This window comes from Mirounga leonina, unplaced genomic scaffold (genome assembly GCF_011800145.1).
Source record: "Mirounga leonina isolate KUSES-001 unplaced genomic scaffold, KU_Mleo_1.0 Mir_53, whole genome shotgun sequence".
Classification (NCBI taxonomy): domain Eukaryota; kingdom Metazoa; phylum Chordata; class Mammalia; order Carnivora; family Phocidae; genus Mirounga; species Mirounga leonina.
In genome coordinates, this window is record NW_023270807.1 from 3,577,430 (window position 1) to 3,592,438 (window position 15,009).

Genomic DNA, 15,009 nt, shown 5'->3' on the forward strand with positions numbered 1-15,009 from the left:
CAGATGCCTGATCTCTTTAATCCCTGATCAGCCTTCTCTCATCTGACTCCTTCTCAGAGTCAATTTCTTTTTTTAAGATTTTATTTATTTATTTGATAAAGACAGTGAGAGAGGGAACACAAGCAGGGGGAGTGGGAGAGGGAGAAGCAGGCTTCCCGCTGAGCAGAGAGCCCGATGTGGGGCTCGATCCCAGGACCCTGGGATCATGACCTGAGCTGAAGGCAGACCCTTAACGACTGAACCACCCAGGCGCCCTCAAAGTCAATTTCTAAGTACAGGTTTCCCCCACTACCTGAAAGTAGAGCATTCTTATGAAAACTTTCATAACCCAAGATGGCATAAAGAAGAAGAAATCGGGCGCCTGGGTGGCTCAGATGGTTAAGCATCTGCCTTCGGAGAGGGAGAAGCAAGCTCCTCACTGAGCAGGGAGCCTGATGTGAGGCTCGATGCCAGGACTCTGGGATCATGACCTGAGCCGAAGGCAGACGCCTAACTAAATTCTACCCCTGAAACTAATAATACACTATTGTTAACTAAATTGAATTTAAATAAAAATTTCAAATTAAAAAAAAAGATGTTAAATTCTCTTTAAAAGTAACTCAATTGTTACCAATGATTACGGATAAAAAGAGAAAATAGGGGCGCCTGGGTGGCTTAGTTGGTTGGGCGACTGCCTTCAGCTCAGGTCATGATCCTGGAGTCCCGGGATCAAGTCCCGCATCGGGCTCCCTGCTCAGCGGGGAGTCTGCTTCTCCCTCTGACCCTCCTCCCTCTCATGCTCTCTGTCTCTCATTCTCTCTCTCTCAAATAAATAAATAAAATCTTAAAAAAAAAAAAGAGAAAATACCGCAACTATTTTGTCATCATAACATGGTTTATTTTCGGGACGCCTGGGTGGCTCAGTCGTTGAGCGTCTGCCTCCAGCTCAGGTCATGATCCCAGGGTCCTGGGATTCCCCGCATCGGGCTCCCTGCTCAGTGGGGAGCCTGCTTCTCCCTCTCCCACTCCCCCTGCTTGTGTTCCCTCTCTCGCTGTGTCTCTCTCTGTCAAATAAATAGATGAAATCTTCAAAAAAAAAAGTTTATTTTCACTCAAACTGCATGTTAAGGAAAGCAGTATATTTGATACATTAACAAGGACAACTTTATCTCATAAAAAAGTCTTTGGGTGTTCCTTTTAAAGATAATATTTGTTTGGATGGGAATGTGTGTATATGACATTAAGAGTCAATACTTCAATAAAAAATTGTTTTAAGTAAAAAAATAACATTAATACTAATAGTACCTTGAATTTCTCTAGTGCTTTGAGATTATATACTTTTGCATACATTTTGACTATGTTTTCTTCCTCATAACAACCTCAAGGCAAAGGTGGGTCAGTTATCATGTTACAAATTAGGAAACCCAAGCTTATGCATGACTTGCTCAGCCAGTAACTGGTGGAATGGCCTCAAACTGAGGTCATCTGGCTCTTTTTCCAATGTTTGCTTTCACTACGTCATACTGTCTTATGAATCTGATATCACTTCATGTTTTTGTACTTCCTTTTTCGTGTACTTTGTACATTCACAAACACAGATGTGCTTCCAAGTTGCATCATAACTCCAAATAAACAAGAACACTTTGGGCTCTTGGTTAACAAGCAGAAGGAACCTTTCTGAATCTACCTAGTTCCTATTTATCTTACTGTCTGTTTTTCTTTTTCTTTTTTAAGATTTTATTTATTTATTTGAGAGAGAGAGAGAGAGAGAGAGAGAGAGTGTGTGTGTGTGTGTGTGTGTGCATGAGTGGGGGGAGGAGCAAAAGGAGAGGGAGAAGTAGGCTCCCCACTGAGCAAGGAGCCCAATATGGTATTCGATCCCAGGACCCCGGGATCACGACCTGAGCCAAAGGCAGATGCTTAATCAACTGAGCCACCCAGGTTTCCCTGTTTGTTTTTCATTATAAAGTTTCCCAAGGAGTGGAGGTAAGGGGCCAGGACACATGCTTTGGTAAACAGATTTTGCTTTATATCAGTTACTGAACATTTGGGGAAAGGAGGAGGTAGGATTTGAGTAAGATAAGAGAATCTCTTAGTTTTCTATGGTGCCTCAGTGGGTAACTAGAGTCTATTTTGCAAGCCTAAAGTTTACTGGTTCAAACCCTAGTTTGAAGAATGTATATTTTGGGGCCTTGTTTGTTTTCTTTTTCAGATGCAGTTCATTTAAAACTCGTATGAAGTTGGGGCACCTGGGTGGCTCAGTCGTTAGGCGTCTGCCTTCGGCTCAGGTCATGATCCCAGAGTCCTGGCATCGAGCCTCACATCAGGCTCCCTGCTCAGTGAGGAGCCTGCTTCTCCCTCTCCCACTCCCCCTGCTTGTGTTCCCTCTCTCGCTGTCTCTCTCTGTCAAATAAATAAAATCTTTAGAAAAAAAAAACCAAACTCGTATGAAGTTAAAAAAAATATTCCCAGCATTCTCCATACTGGGTTCAAGAATGAGACTTTTGTGTTCATAAACAGAAGCAATGGGTGTTGACAGAGCTGGTGCATGGGATTTGGAAGGTCAGAGTCTGTTTGTAAACTGTAACAGGAGTAATGAGAGATATACATTATCAGTTTACACCCAGCCTCTGCTGAAGCCCCAGGTTAACATATTTCTACATTTTCTGACTCCTCCATTCTGACTCCCAGCAGTACTTCTATTTACAGAGGTTTATTTGATTCTTGAATCTCAAGCTGAGCATTCTATGTCCTTTTAAAAAGTCATAGAATTCTGAGATGAATTGTCCTCACATGTGGGTGGGTAAGGGAGGGAGCTCTTGCCCTTGGCAAAGTCTCTATGGGTAATGTTATAGATTACTCTCCTGACCATTACTGGAATTTAACCATAAAGTTTCTTTTTTTTTTTTATTTGACAGAGTGAGATACAGCGGGAGAGAGAGAGCATAAGCAGGGGGAGCAGGAGAGGGAGAAGCAGACTCCCCGCCGAGCAGGGAGCCTGATGCAGGGCTCGATCCCAGGACCCTGGGATCACGACCTGAGCCGAAGGCATACGCTTAACAACTGAGCCACCTAGGCACCCCACCATTAAGTTTCAAGAAATTGTTCCTTATCTTTCATCATTCCATTCACCTTTTCTCTAACATTCAAAATACACTCTACTACCTACTTGTCCATTACCTTCTAAAAGAAGACAATATCTAAATAAAATTCAAAAGTGTATTACAATGTGGACTGTCTTTCCAAGGATTTGGGGTTTTTAAAAGCATTTTTCTTTTAAAAATAATTTCACCTTAATAATGTTCCAGGAAACCAAATGGATACATTTGCAAATAGCTAGGTGTGGAGAAAATATATTTCAGCTCTTGGGTAGGACTAGCCTGTCCCTCCAACCTTTTTTTAAATCTTTTTATCATAAAATAAAACACAGAAACAGAAGACACTATAAAGGAAATGTTCACCTTAATAAATTATTCTAAGGCAAACACCCTTGTAACTAACCATCACCAGGTCAAGAAACAGAACTTTGCTACCTCCCCTTAGAAGTTCCTTCTAAGTAAGCGTCCCTTCTCAATCACTCCCTGCCATCACCATCTTGTAAGTTACCATGATCCTAACCTTAGAGTATCACCTTCACTTTTTTTCTTTAATGGTTTCTCCACCAAATGTTCACCCCAGACAGTATAGTCTCCCCGCAACACATACAACACACTTTAAAATTTTTGTTGAAATCTTTTAAGTCATTTTTTTTTCCCCCAACTTAACGGTTTATCGCTTGAAAAATGGAGACCCTTTGAGTTGTAGTTTCCCTGTCAGGACTTTGCAGATTGCATGATCATGGCACAGTTCAACATACTCCTGTGTTTCCTACAAACTGGCAGCTGGATCTCAAGTCTGCATCAGATCTAGGTTCAATCTCTTTAGCAGCGTTTTAAGTGGTGGTGTGGTCTTCCCTCAGGAGATACAAAATGTCCAGCTCTCTATTTATGATCTTAGGAGCTGCTGAGGCATAATGCCTATACCTATTAATTCACAGGGAGTTAAAAAACTGGGATATTCTATCATTTCTCTTTTACTTAATAGTGGAATACTTTATCTAGATGCACTTCCCCTTATCTCTTATTTGATTACCCAAATAACCAAACTTAACTTTTGAAAGTTCCTTTAGAGGAGAAATCCCGCAATCGTTAGCTACATAATTCTCTTGGGATCCTATATCTTTGGATTGTGCTAGGTGTTTGTTGAATTTGCAGATGAGACATTATAAATGAGACTATAAGGTTCACTGAAGTTGTATTTAAGCAGATGTATATTAATAAAGATCCAGTAGCAAATTCTAGCCACTAGAAACTTAAAATTCATGATCCTCTGGTTGATTGTGTTTTCAAGATCCAGTCTTTGTTTCCAGCTGGTCATTAGCCTTTGCGGCTTTCATGAAGTGATTGTTAACAAAGGTGAACTGATAAGAGTAAAGGAAAAAGGATTCTTGTGAATCTATTTTGCAGGGTTCCAGCCCCCCTCTAGAAAGTCAGAAATTAGTTATTTACATCTATATTTGAGCACAATTTTGGACTTCCAAATGAAAGTGATTAGTCTTTCAAAAAGTCTCATTTTACATGTCTGCAGTGATCTAGAAATCATATAACCTAAATCATTTAGTTTTTAAAAAATGCAAATATAGGGGCGCCTGGGTGGCTCAGTCGTTAAGCGTCTGCCTTAGGCTCAGGTCATGATCCCAGGGATCCTGCTTCTCCCTCTCCCACTCCCCCTGCTTGTGTTCCCTCTCTAGCTGTGTCTCACTGTCAAATAAATAAATAAAATCTTTAAAAAAAATGCAAATATAATTGAGAGTTCAGAAATCTTGGAATTTTTGCATCGTTTTTACATTTACTACATATGATGTAGAAAGGATAATTAATTTCTTATTCAATAACTGATACCGGCTATTACTTTAAAAATATTTTCATTCTAAGATGGAGTTGTTTGGTGTTGACAGCTGAAGGCATTTAAGGTGCCTCATGGAAGCGCTCAGGAGTTCACCTGGAAGCAATTAGGGAGAATTGCCATATGCTCAGTGGGTGCTGAACAAGAATGTGGGGGTCAGATGATCCAGGTTCTCAGCCCACCAGCACCACTCTGTAGTTTAATGACTTAGATACTAACTTGTTTATGTCTTGTTTTCCTCATTTCTAAATCTGAGTAATAAAATCTATCCCCCAGGGCTGTTGAGAAGTGATGTGAAATATTGGAAAAGGTGCTTTGTAATATTTGCTGGTAGTAGACAGCATATTCAAGGAGACTTAACACAGTTAATCGGATGAACTGTACTGCCTTTTGAATTAGCCATTATGGCAATGGAAAATTCCAGGTCTGCCAATATGACATTAGAAAGGGTTTCAGCTTCAGATACAAATGCATCTGAGAGATTCAGGTTTGGAGAGGCATTAACTTACAAATGAATGATAAAAATCAGCATACACCAGTGCTTTCTATGAATATATATTTCTCATACTTCATCTCCTTGGTGTCTACCCCAAAAATTGCTAGGTCTGATATGCTATTCATTACATGAAAGTAGAGACAAAGAACAATTTAGTCTTAACTATTAATTAAAAGACACAGTCATTAGCCTGATTGTCTGATCTTTGTGCCAGATTTTTGTGTTACAAATCTGCACAGAGAAAACTTTCCAGAAGAATTTGCTTCAAGAACTATCCTGCAGGAATATCAAGGTTTTCTTCCTTTCCTTCTTTTCTGCCCTCAGGCATAACATTGTACTTTACAGAAATGGAAATAAAGGTATTAGTTTGAACAATCCTCTAGGTTACTTTGATTGTAAAGTTTGGATCCTAAGATCCTCGAAGACCTCTAAAAGTCAAATTATAATGAAAAAAATGTATAGCTTCAGTTTTTAAAGTTAAAGTTGTTGACCCTGATAACGCAGTTTTGCTCTACAAGTAACCAGCAACCATTTGCAACCTATTAGAGAGTCAAAACAATTTCCTCATATTCCTTCCACTTCAACTCTAATCCTAATCTTTGGCCTCAAATTAGTTTCTAGAGACTTTTGTAACAAAAAAAAAGTTGACTCAGAATTTAAGAAATCATGCTATTAATTTACATGGTTTTCAACAAAATTTTTTAAAGATTTTATTTTTATTTATGAGAGGGGAGGGAGGAGTAGAGGGAGGACAAGTAGACTCCCCACACCCCCCTCAGTGGGGAACCCTATGCCGGCTCTATCCCACGACCCTGAGATCACAACCTGAGCAGAAACTGAGTCCCACGCTTAACCCACTGAACCACCCAGGTGCCCAGTTTTCAGCAATTTTAAAATAAAACTGTTTGCATAATAAGTATAACTTTATAACTTTTAAAAAATACAAAAGCCACTAGAAATCAGGACAATAAGGACTGATACTATTTCCTTCATGTTTTCAGCACTCGTTTTATAGGACATGGACCATACGTTAATATGTTTGAGTGTTGAAATATTTTACTCGTAACACACCAATTTTCCAATAATTTGCTTCCGGTTGATTTAAAATTTGTAATTCAACTTTGTTTGCTATATCTACCACGTGGTTTCATTAATTCAAAGTTTGAGGAAAATGTGGGTGTTTTTTTTTTTCCTGCTTTGGTCAGAATGCAAACCCAGGATAGGGGCTTCTAAGCAAAACGTGTTTAAGGAACTCCGTTATTCTTACTACCTACCCCCCTCCCCAAATGCGTGGAGAGATCGAGGTGCTCCACAATCTTCTTTGAGCATTAGCTGTCCTGGGGCTGCGCGAGATTATTTTACAACTCAGGTAAACTACCTTTAATAATTGAAAGGGGGCATCCGCAGCTCAGAAATCGAATCCACCCCAGCAGTGTAGGCGCGAGAGCGTCCTCCTTCGGGCGGGTGGGCGTGTCGGGAAAGAAAGAGGACACCTATCAGCGGCCACCCCAGGCGGAGGGTCCGGAGCCCAGCCTTCCCGGCGTGCCCCGCGCGCCGAGGGGACTCTTAATGTGAAGCGCAGGTTGACTCAGCCGCGTGGCCGCGCCGGCCAGGGCGGGGGGCGCGCGCTGCTGCGGCACGGCGGGTCCCCGCGGCGGCTTCTCGCGGCGCCGTGTGCGCGCGCCTCCCGGGCGGGTTCGGGGAGCGTCAGGTAAGCGTGGCTCGGAACCCGGTAGGGCGAGTGTGGCGGCGGGCAGGGCCCGGGCTTTGCCTTTGTGTCGGGGGGGGGGGGGGGGCGTCTCCTCAGGCCGCCGCTCGGGCGGACGCCCGCCGGGTCGGACCCCAGTTGAAAGGCCGCGGGACTAAAATCATCGCGAGGAAAGATGTCCGCAAGTGGGTTTCGGCCGCCCGTTTTCGTGCTGAGGATAAAGTCTTACAATCCGGGAAGGGGGGTGTCACCTTATATGGAAATCGTAAACGCAGTCGCGGGGGACAGCTAGAGTGTAACTTGACTGTTTCGTGCAGGCCTGGGGTGTCTTCATCCCGCCCGCAGAGAAACGACGGTAACCGCGGAGTGTTTCTTGGTAACGCATTTGCAGACGCCTTTTCCCCTGGCACTTAATGGAACTCGTTAAAAATCAGGTAGTTCGGGCCTCTTGTCAAACTCTGGAGCGGAGAGTGCGTCTTGCTCGCGCCGCACCCCTGCTTCAGAGTCTTCCTTCTCTGCCACCCACAAATTACTGGCTTTCATTAGTAGCTCTGAGGGCAGAAGAGCTGGGCAGAGCCTTAACCGGGGATCTTCTTTTAAGTGAAACCCTTTTTAGAGCAGACAGTGACTTCAGGTTTACAAGCCTAGTTCTGCGCTATCAAAAAACAAAAACCTCTTCTATTTTGGAATTTGTGATTCTTCCTGAAAATTCCTGGGCTGGACCGGTTTATTTTTAAACAAGAAACCAGTGAACAAACAAACAAACACGGTAAACAAGGCCTTGGAGGAACTCTTTAACCAGTTTGTGAAAATGCATTTTCCAGGCGCTTTCATTGTGCCCCTGTGAACTGTTAGACAACTAGCTGCCTCTGTTACCTGAGAAATTGAGGGGTTTTTTTAATGGTCCCCAAAACAAAATGGTGTAGTCAAATGTAATGAATCCAGAGTCCAGAGAACCTCACCTCAGTTCCTATCCCCGGCCCCACCCCCACCCCCCACTCCCCACCCCCCACTCCTATTCTGGGGTAGTAATTCTCAAATGTAAGTTTGCTCCTTAAAAATGCCAGTACCACTCCCAGAAATTTGATTCTCGAGATCTGTGATGAGTCCCTGAAACTGCGTTTTAAGCAGGCACCCCCTTCCTTGGGGTGTTAGGCCACACTTTGAGCAACACCACCATAGGGCTGGCCTGAGAATCTTTACAACTGCCCAACTCCGTCATCCGTTTGTTGATTTACTCTCCCCTCCCCTCCAACCAGTCATAAGCCAAGAAGCTGGCCTCTCCAGAGGGAAACTTAAGCTAGTGTTTTCTTGGACTCTGACACCAGGGTAGGAAATGACTTTCATACATATTCTGATATTGCCTTGGGTTAGAGATAGCCAGTGCCTATTAATCTGTACTTTTTCTTTCTGGGGTCTGCTTCCAGTATCCTCAGAATTTACGCAGTGTCGTCAGGCCACATCTTACCATCCCAACGAGCTCAGTTTCAGTCTTCCCGTTAGAACCAGGGCAGCCAATGCCATGTAATTTCCATGGACTGGAGTCCTCAGATTTCATGGTACCTAGCGGTACTGGTAGCATTTATGAGAGCTTTCAGTTCAGCTGCGCTCTAATTCAGTCATCAAATACCCCAGTAATGCCAATTTTGTGGCAAGCCTGTAGGGGGCCACTTTAGCAACAATATTGCAGAGATGGCACACAGTTGCATTGCTCCCTTGAAACGGAAATGAGGGCTAAGTAACCTCTGCTGCTAAAAGCTTTTTCTAGTTCCTCTTAAATAGATATGTAGGGGTGAGGTTAGAGTTAGGCTGTTTGATTTCTGTTTTTCACATATTTTTTGTCTCCTATCTCTTATTAATCTTTTTCTGATTGGTCCACAAATATCATGTCTTTCCTTCTGTAGCCCTGGACTTGCTGATTATTGTTTCTTTCCCCCTACCCCTGAATCTGAACATGTCTGCCCCTCCTTGGCTAACTGGAGTAAAAAGTTTAGGAAAGTTGTTGGAATGCTGAATGACTTCTAGTGGGAAGGCCCAGAATCATGAAAATATGAAGCCTAGAGATATAAGGAAACCTATTACAAATTTATCTAGTGCAGTCCTCTCATTTTTCAGATACAGAATCTGAGAGATGAGATGGCAGAGGTGAGGACCCCTGGCTCCTAGCCCAGTGTTCTTTCTGCTAAGTCTTCTCAAGAAGAATGCTTCAAAAATTAAAAAGGTAGAAAGAAATTCAGTTATAAGTAGAGAAAATATAGAGACCTCCACATGACTACAAAAGCAGTATTTTCTGGAAAAATGGAGAGTGAAGGAGAATGTGATGTAACCATATAAATCATGGAGTGGGAGTACTAAAATGAGGACTCTGAAGCTTGAAATAGTAAAAGTTCAAATAAGAGCAGTTACCTTCTAATCCCAAGAGACATTACAAACAATACTTTTTAAAAATTCAGTAAAGGTTAAGATAAGTACATTGGTGAATTTTTATTAAATATTAGATGTTTGAGAAATGTCCAGAATATTTTGAAGTTGAATAACTATACTTGTTCTTATCGAAGTTATTAGGTATTCTGTGGGAGACAATATAAAACTGATCTAACTATGAATCTGATTTGATATATTAGGGGAAATGAGATTAATGAAATAGTATATGCATTTCTGGAATGTAGGGAGGAAATAAGTATGGATGAAAAAAGTTTTTGATATATGTTTTTCTTTTGAGGAGAGCGAGCGCACGAGTGCACATGCGCATACACACATGTGGGGGAGGGGCAAAGGGAATGGGAGAGAGAGAATCCCAAGCGGGCTCTATGCCCAGTGCGGAGCCCGATGTAGGGCTCAGTCTCACGACTTTGAGATCATGACCTGAGCCAAAACCAAGAGTTGGACGCTTAACCGACTGAGCCATCCAGGCGACCCATAATATGTGTTTTTTAAATTGCATTTTATTGATTATTCCAAAGTCTCTAAAATAAAAGTGTTACTACTCTTAAAATGGAAAAAAAGAAAAATGTTTCTGAAACAGGGAACTCTTCAAGAAAATGTTAGAATTTTTTTCTTTTTCTTTTTTTTAAGATTTTATTTGTTTATATTTCAGAGCACAAGCACACAAGCAGGGGGAGTGGCAGGCAGAGGGAGAAGCAGGCTTCTTGCCAAGTAAGGAGCCCAATGTGGGACTCCATCCCAGGACCCTCGATTCCAGAATGTTTTTTTCTTAGAAGAGGCTTAAAGTCTGTTTCTCCCTCTGACCCTCCCCTCTCTCGTGCTTTCTCTCTCTCAAATAAAATCTTAAAAAACAAAAACATGGACACTCACACTACAATTAAGGGAGAATAATATTTTCAGTCTTTTTTTCTAAGAATATATTTATTTCAATGTGCCTTTTTTAAACCTTAAATCGCGGCACGTGGGTGGCTCAGTCGTTAACCATCTGCCTTGGGCTCAGGTCATGGTCCCGGGGTCCTGGGATCAAGCCCCCCATCGGGCTCCCTGCTCCGCGGGAAGCCTGCTTCTCCCTCTCCCGCTCTCCCTGCTTGTGTTCCCTCTCTCTCTGTGTCTCTCTGTCAAATAAATTAAAATCTTAAAAAAAAAAAATACTGTTTCATGCTACTTTAGTTATTAATCTAAAACCTTCTTTTTAGTCTTTTAATGCAGTGAATTATATTAATTGATTTTTAGAATGTTAAGCCAACCTTCCTCGTAATGTATTATCCCTTTTTATGTACCTGGATTTTATTTTTTTTTTTTTTAAGATTTTATTTATTTATTTGAGAGAGAGAGAGCACATGAGAGGGGGGAGGGTCAGAGGCAGAAGTAGGCTCCCTGCCGAGCAGGGAGCCCGATGCAGGACTCCATCCAGGGACTCCAGGATCATGACCTGAGCCGAAGGCAGTCGCTTAACCAACTGAGCCACCCAGGCGCCCTGATTTTTTTAATAATGTTTAGGATTTTTGTGCTTGTGTTTATGAGAGAAAATAACCTCAGAAAATGAAATGGGAAATATTCCTCCTTTTTCTTTTTTTTTAAGATTTTATTTATTTGACAGAGAAGAGAGCTCGCGAGAGCAGGAACACAAGCAGGGGAGTGGGAGAGGGAGAAGCAGGCTTCCCGCGGATTGGGGAGCCTGATGGGGGCTCGATCCCAGGACCCTGGGATCATGACCTGAGCCGAAGGCAGACACTTAATGACTGAGCCACCCAGGCGCCCCCCCTCCTTTTTCTATTTTCAGGAAGAGTTTGTATAAGATTGATGTAATTTCTTCCTTAAAGATAAGGAAGAATTTGCTAGTCAAGCCATTTGGTCCTGGAGTTTTCTTTATGGAAAGATTTTAATTATCAATTATGGTTCTGTGTGTATATATAACACAATAATATATATCCTTTATAAATACACACACACCCAGGTGCACCTATATATATGTTAAGATACTTATCACAGGGAGTTGGTTTCTAGAACTGTGGGGACTGGGCTAGACCATCAGGAAGAGTAGGGTGGAACTCTGGACAGGAGTTGAAGCTGCAACCCACAGGTGAATTTCTTCTTTCTCAGAGAAACCTTAGTTTTGCTCTTAAAGCCTTTCAATTGACTGGATCGGGCCCACTCAGATTATCTAAAATAATCTTCCTTAATTGAAGTGATTATAGACTTTTAATCGCATCTACCACATACTTTCACAGTAACATCAAGATTAGGGTTTTGATTGAACTAAGACTGTAGCTTAAGCAAGTTTACATATAAAACTGACCATCATAGCTTCTCTCCAGGCTTCAAGTCTTGGCTACTTAGTTGTCTGACGCCTTCAAGCAGTTGTTTTTCTATTTTACCTATTTTTCTGAAGGATTCCAGGCAATAGGACTAAAACCAAGCATGGAAGTCATGGTGGGTGTGGGGAGGAAGGCAGACTTCAGCTCAACTCAAAAAGAAGAAAAATTTTTCCCCAAGGATTGCTATTCAGTGAGTGAGCAAAGCAAGACACTTTATTTTTGGATATTTTTAGGTAGCCTGGACTAAACTGGTAGAAGTGTTTTTGTAGTCCTAGGTAGAAGGTTATTGGGATCCAGATTTTTTGAGATTCATGATTGGTAAAATGTGGGGGAGGAAATTGGGAGCCCATCATAAGGTTGCCAGTATCTTTGTACATTAAAAAAATAAAATAAAATCTGGTCATCATTTTCTGTCATTATTTCATAAAAGACATGTAATATCAAAAAAGAATTGAAGGTATAATTTAGGTACAAAGGACTGTCCTTCCCAAAAAAGCATTACAGTAACATATACTATAACTCTTCAGTTCACATTATAATATTTTTGAAATCATGATATATCTTGAAATCATGTATATATCTAATATGCTAGTACTTTTTCCTACAAACCTGTTATTAGATTGATGATGTCCCAGTCAATGTCCAGTGTCTTTGAACTGGACTGATTTGTCTGTGTATATGTATATTGCATTGTCCTCATTTCTGCTAAGAATTCACTGAAAACTTTTGACACTAATTGGTACTGGTCCTTGAACCATCTTCTGACAATGATTTTGGGTTGTCTCCAGAATTTTCAACATGTTCTGTAGCTACAGTACAGATCCATGGATCTCTCCCCTAAGAGCTTCAGCTCTTTCTTGCCATACATTCACTTAGCTTTTTCCTATAAAGTGGCCTACTGTATTGACTAATACATTTTTTAATTTTTTAATTGCACTGCCTTGCACTGTTCCTTTTAAGACATTGCTAGTCGTATGTCCCTTGGATATTTCCTGGAAGTTTGCCAAAGTAATCTTTAATTGTATCTCTCTTCCTTTAAAGGATTTTAGGTTTTTAACAAACAGAAGAGTGTCCTGGACATTAGGAACCTCACCCTGGAGATTGTATTATATGTTGACTGGCTTTTTCTTAGGAATCCTAAGCTTTGCCTGGTCTGTTACCTGCCTTGGATTGTTCTTAGCTTAAGGTGTCACTAGCATGACTATAACTAGTTGAATCCAATCAAAAGAAACACCTGTGTGGAAATTATAGAATTTCATCTATGCAGTTTTTAGGTAAAAAAGTTAAAAAGTTAAAGCAGAATTAGCGAAGATCTTTGAACTCTGGGAATTCACACTGTAAAATCAATCCCCATGTGGAGTTAGTTGTTTTAGAAGTCCTCTCATAGCAACTATTTAAACAGAAAAGGTGCTATGTATGCCCATTATTGTTCCAGTGAGGTTGTATGCTCAGGCCCCAGATTTTGGGCTTGGAATTAGATCTCCAAACCTCTGCAACTTAGGTAGAAATCGGGAAGTAAATCAGACCTATAAGGAGAGGTAACACGATGGTAATTTACAGTAGACAGTGAAGCCAGACACCTGGGTTTAAAACCTTGCTCCACTATTTATTAGCTGTGTGACTGTGGGAACTTTCCTTAACCTCTTTCTTCCTCACCTATCAAATGGGGGTAATAATGGCACCTATTTCATAAAGTTTTTTGACTATTTAAAAAAAATTTTTTTTTAAGATTTTTTTTTTTTAATTTATATTTTGACAGAGAGAGAGAGAGGGAACACAAGCAGGGGGAGTGGGAGAAGGAGAAGCAGGCTTCCCGCTGAGCGGGGAGCCCAACTGGGGGGCTTGATCCCAGGACCCTGGGATCATGACCTGAGCTGAAGGTAGACGCTTAACGACTGAGTCACCCAGGCGCCCCGAGTTTTTTGACTATTAAATAACATGGGGCACCTGGGTGGCTAGTTGGTCAGTTAAGCATCTGCCTTTGGCTTAGATCATGACGCTGGAGTCCTGGGATCTAGTCAGTGGGGATCTAGCTCAGTGGGAAGCCTGCCTCTGCCCTTCCCCCCACCTCTGCTTGCTCCCTCTCTCTCTTTCTCTCAAATAAATAAAATCTTTTAAAAATAACATTTTTACTTAGAACCATATGTGGCACATGATACGTGTGAATAAAGTTTATGGCCATCTGTACTTAAGATGTAAGGTTTGTAGCAATTTGACATATTGAACAATCTCCGCTGAATCATTTGTGATTCTAATGTAGAATGTGTTCTTGAGTACTTGGGTTTTAGATTTGATTACTAGTTTAAGGATGGAAGAAAACTTTGCTGTTTGAGTAGCAATATTTAAGAACTTCTTGAGATAAACTAGGTTCATTGGTTTAACTTTTTAGGATTTACCAGAGTTTTTTCATTACTTAAAGATTTGCTTGGTAGGCAGTTGAAGTGCTAAAACAAGAAAAGAGAATATGTGAAGATTGTAGATATAGTTTGAAATATTTGCTGGAAATACCAAACTTTTAGGATAGTGGTTATAGAGTATTCAGTATATTACCATGTTTTCTATTTTAAACTGGGTGGTAAGTATAAAAGTTTTTATTGCTTAAATCTTTTTGTTTCTAATACAGTAGTTTTTTAATTAATTTGATAAATTTGTAAAAGAAACTGAGTAAGGGCAATCTTAATTATAAATTGAACACAAGGTCTTAAGTCTTAACTTAAATCCAAGTAATTGTAATATAGTCTCTTTGTGCACAAAACCTGTTCTTGGACATAAGTTATATGGACAAAAAGGTACTGAGGGTAGTAAATTGGGGATGTCAAGTAGAAAAGACAGGAAAGTATATCCAAGCAATTATGATCTTGTCACTACTGTCATTGTGCTTTTATCTGCCAGCCTGTTAGCCTGGCCTCAGAATTCATAGGGGAGAAGGAAAGAAAAGGAAAGTGGAAGCAGCTCCAGCCTTTCTGTGGAATTGGAATGTCCTCTTCTCTCCTGCATCTCTTCTCTCATTTCTTCTACCTTGGAAAAAAGCCAAGGTAGAAGAAATACGAAACAGACATCTGTCTGCCAACAGACATCTTTGAATTTTATGCCTTCCCCAGCTTGTGTAGTTTTTGCCT

The 15,009-nt window shown here is 41.0% G+C and overlaps 1 protein-coding gene across 6 annotated transcripts in view; it reads left to right on the top strand.

The window, feature by feature from the left end:
• Positions 1-7,042: 7,042 nt before the first annotated feature.
• The window catches only part of KCTD20 (potassium channel tetramerization domain containing 20), a 40,992-nt gene continuing 33,025 nt past the window's right edge, over positions 7,043-15,009 (top strand). For all 6 annotated transcript variants that reach the window (XR_004676587.1, XR_004676588.1, XR_004676589.1 and 3 more), the window contains exon 1: positions 7,043-7,130. The gene's annotated coding sequence lies outside the window, so the exon portion shown is untranslated. The remainder of the gene's footprint in view (positions 7,131-15,009) is intronic.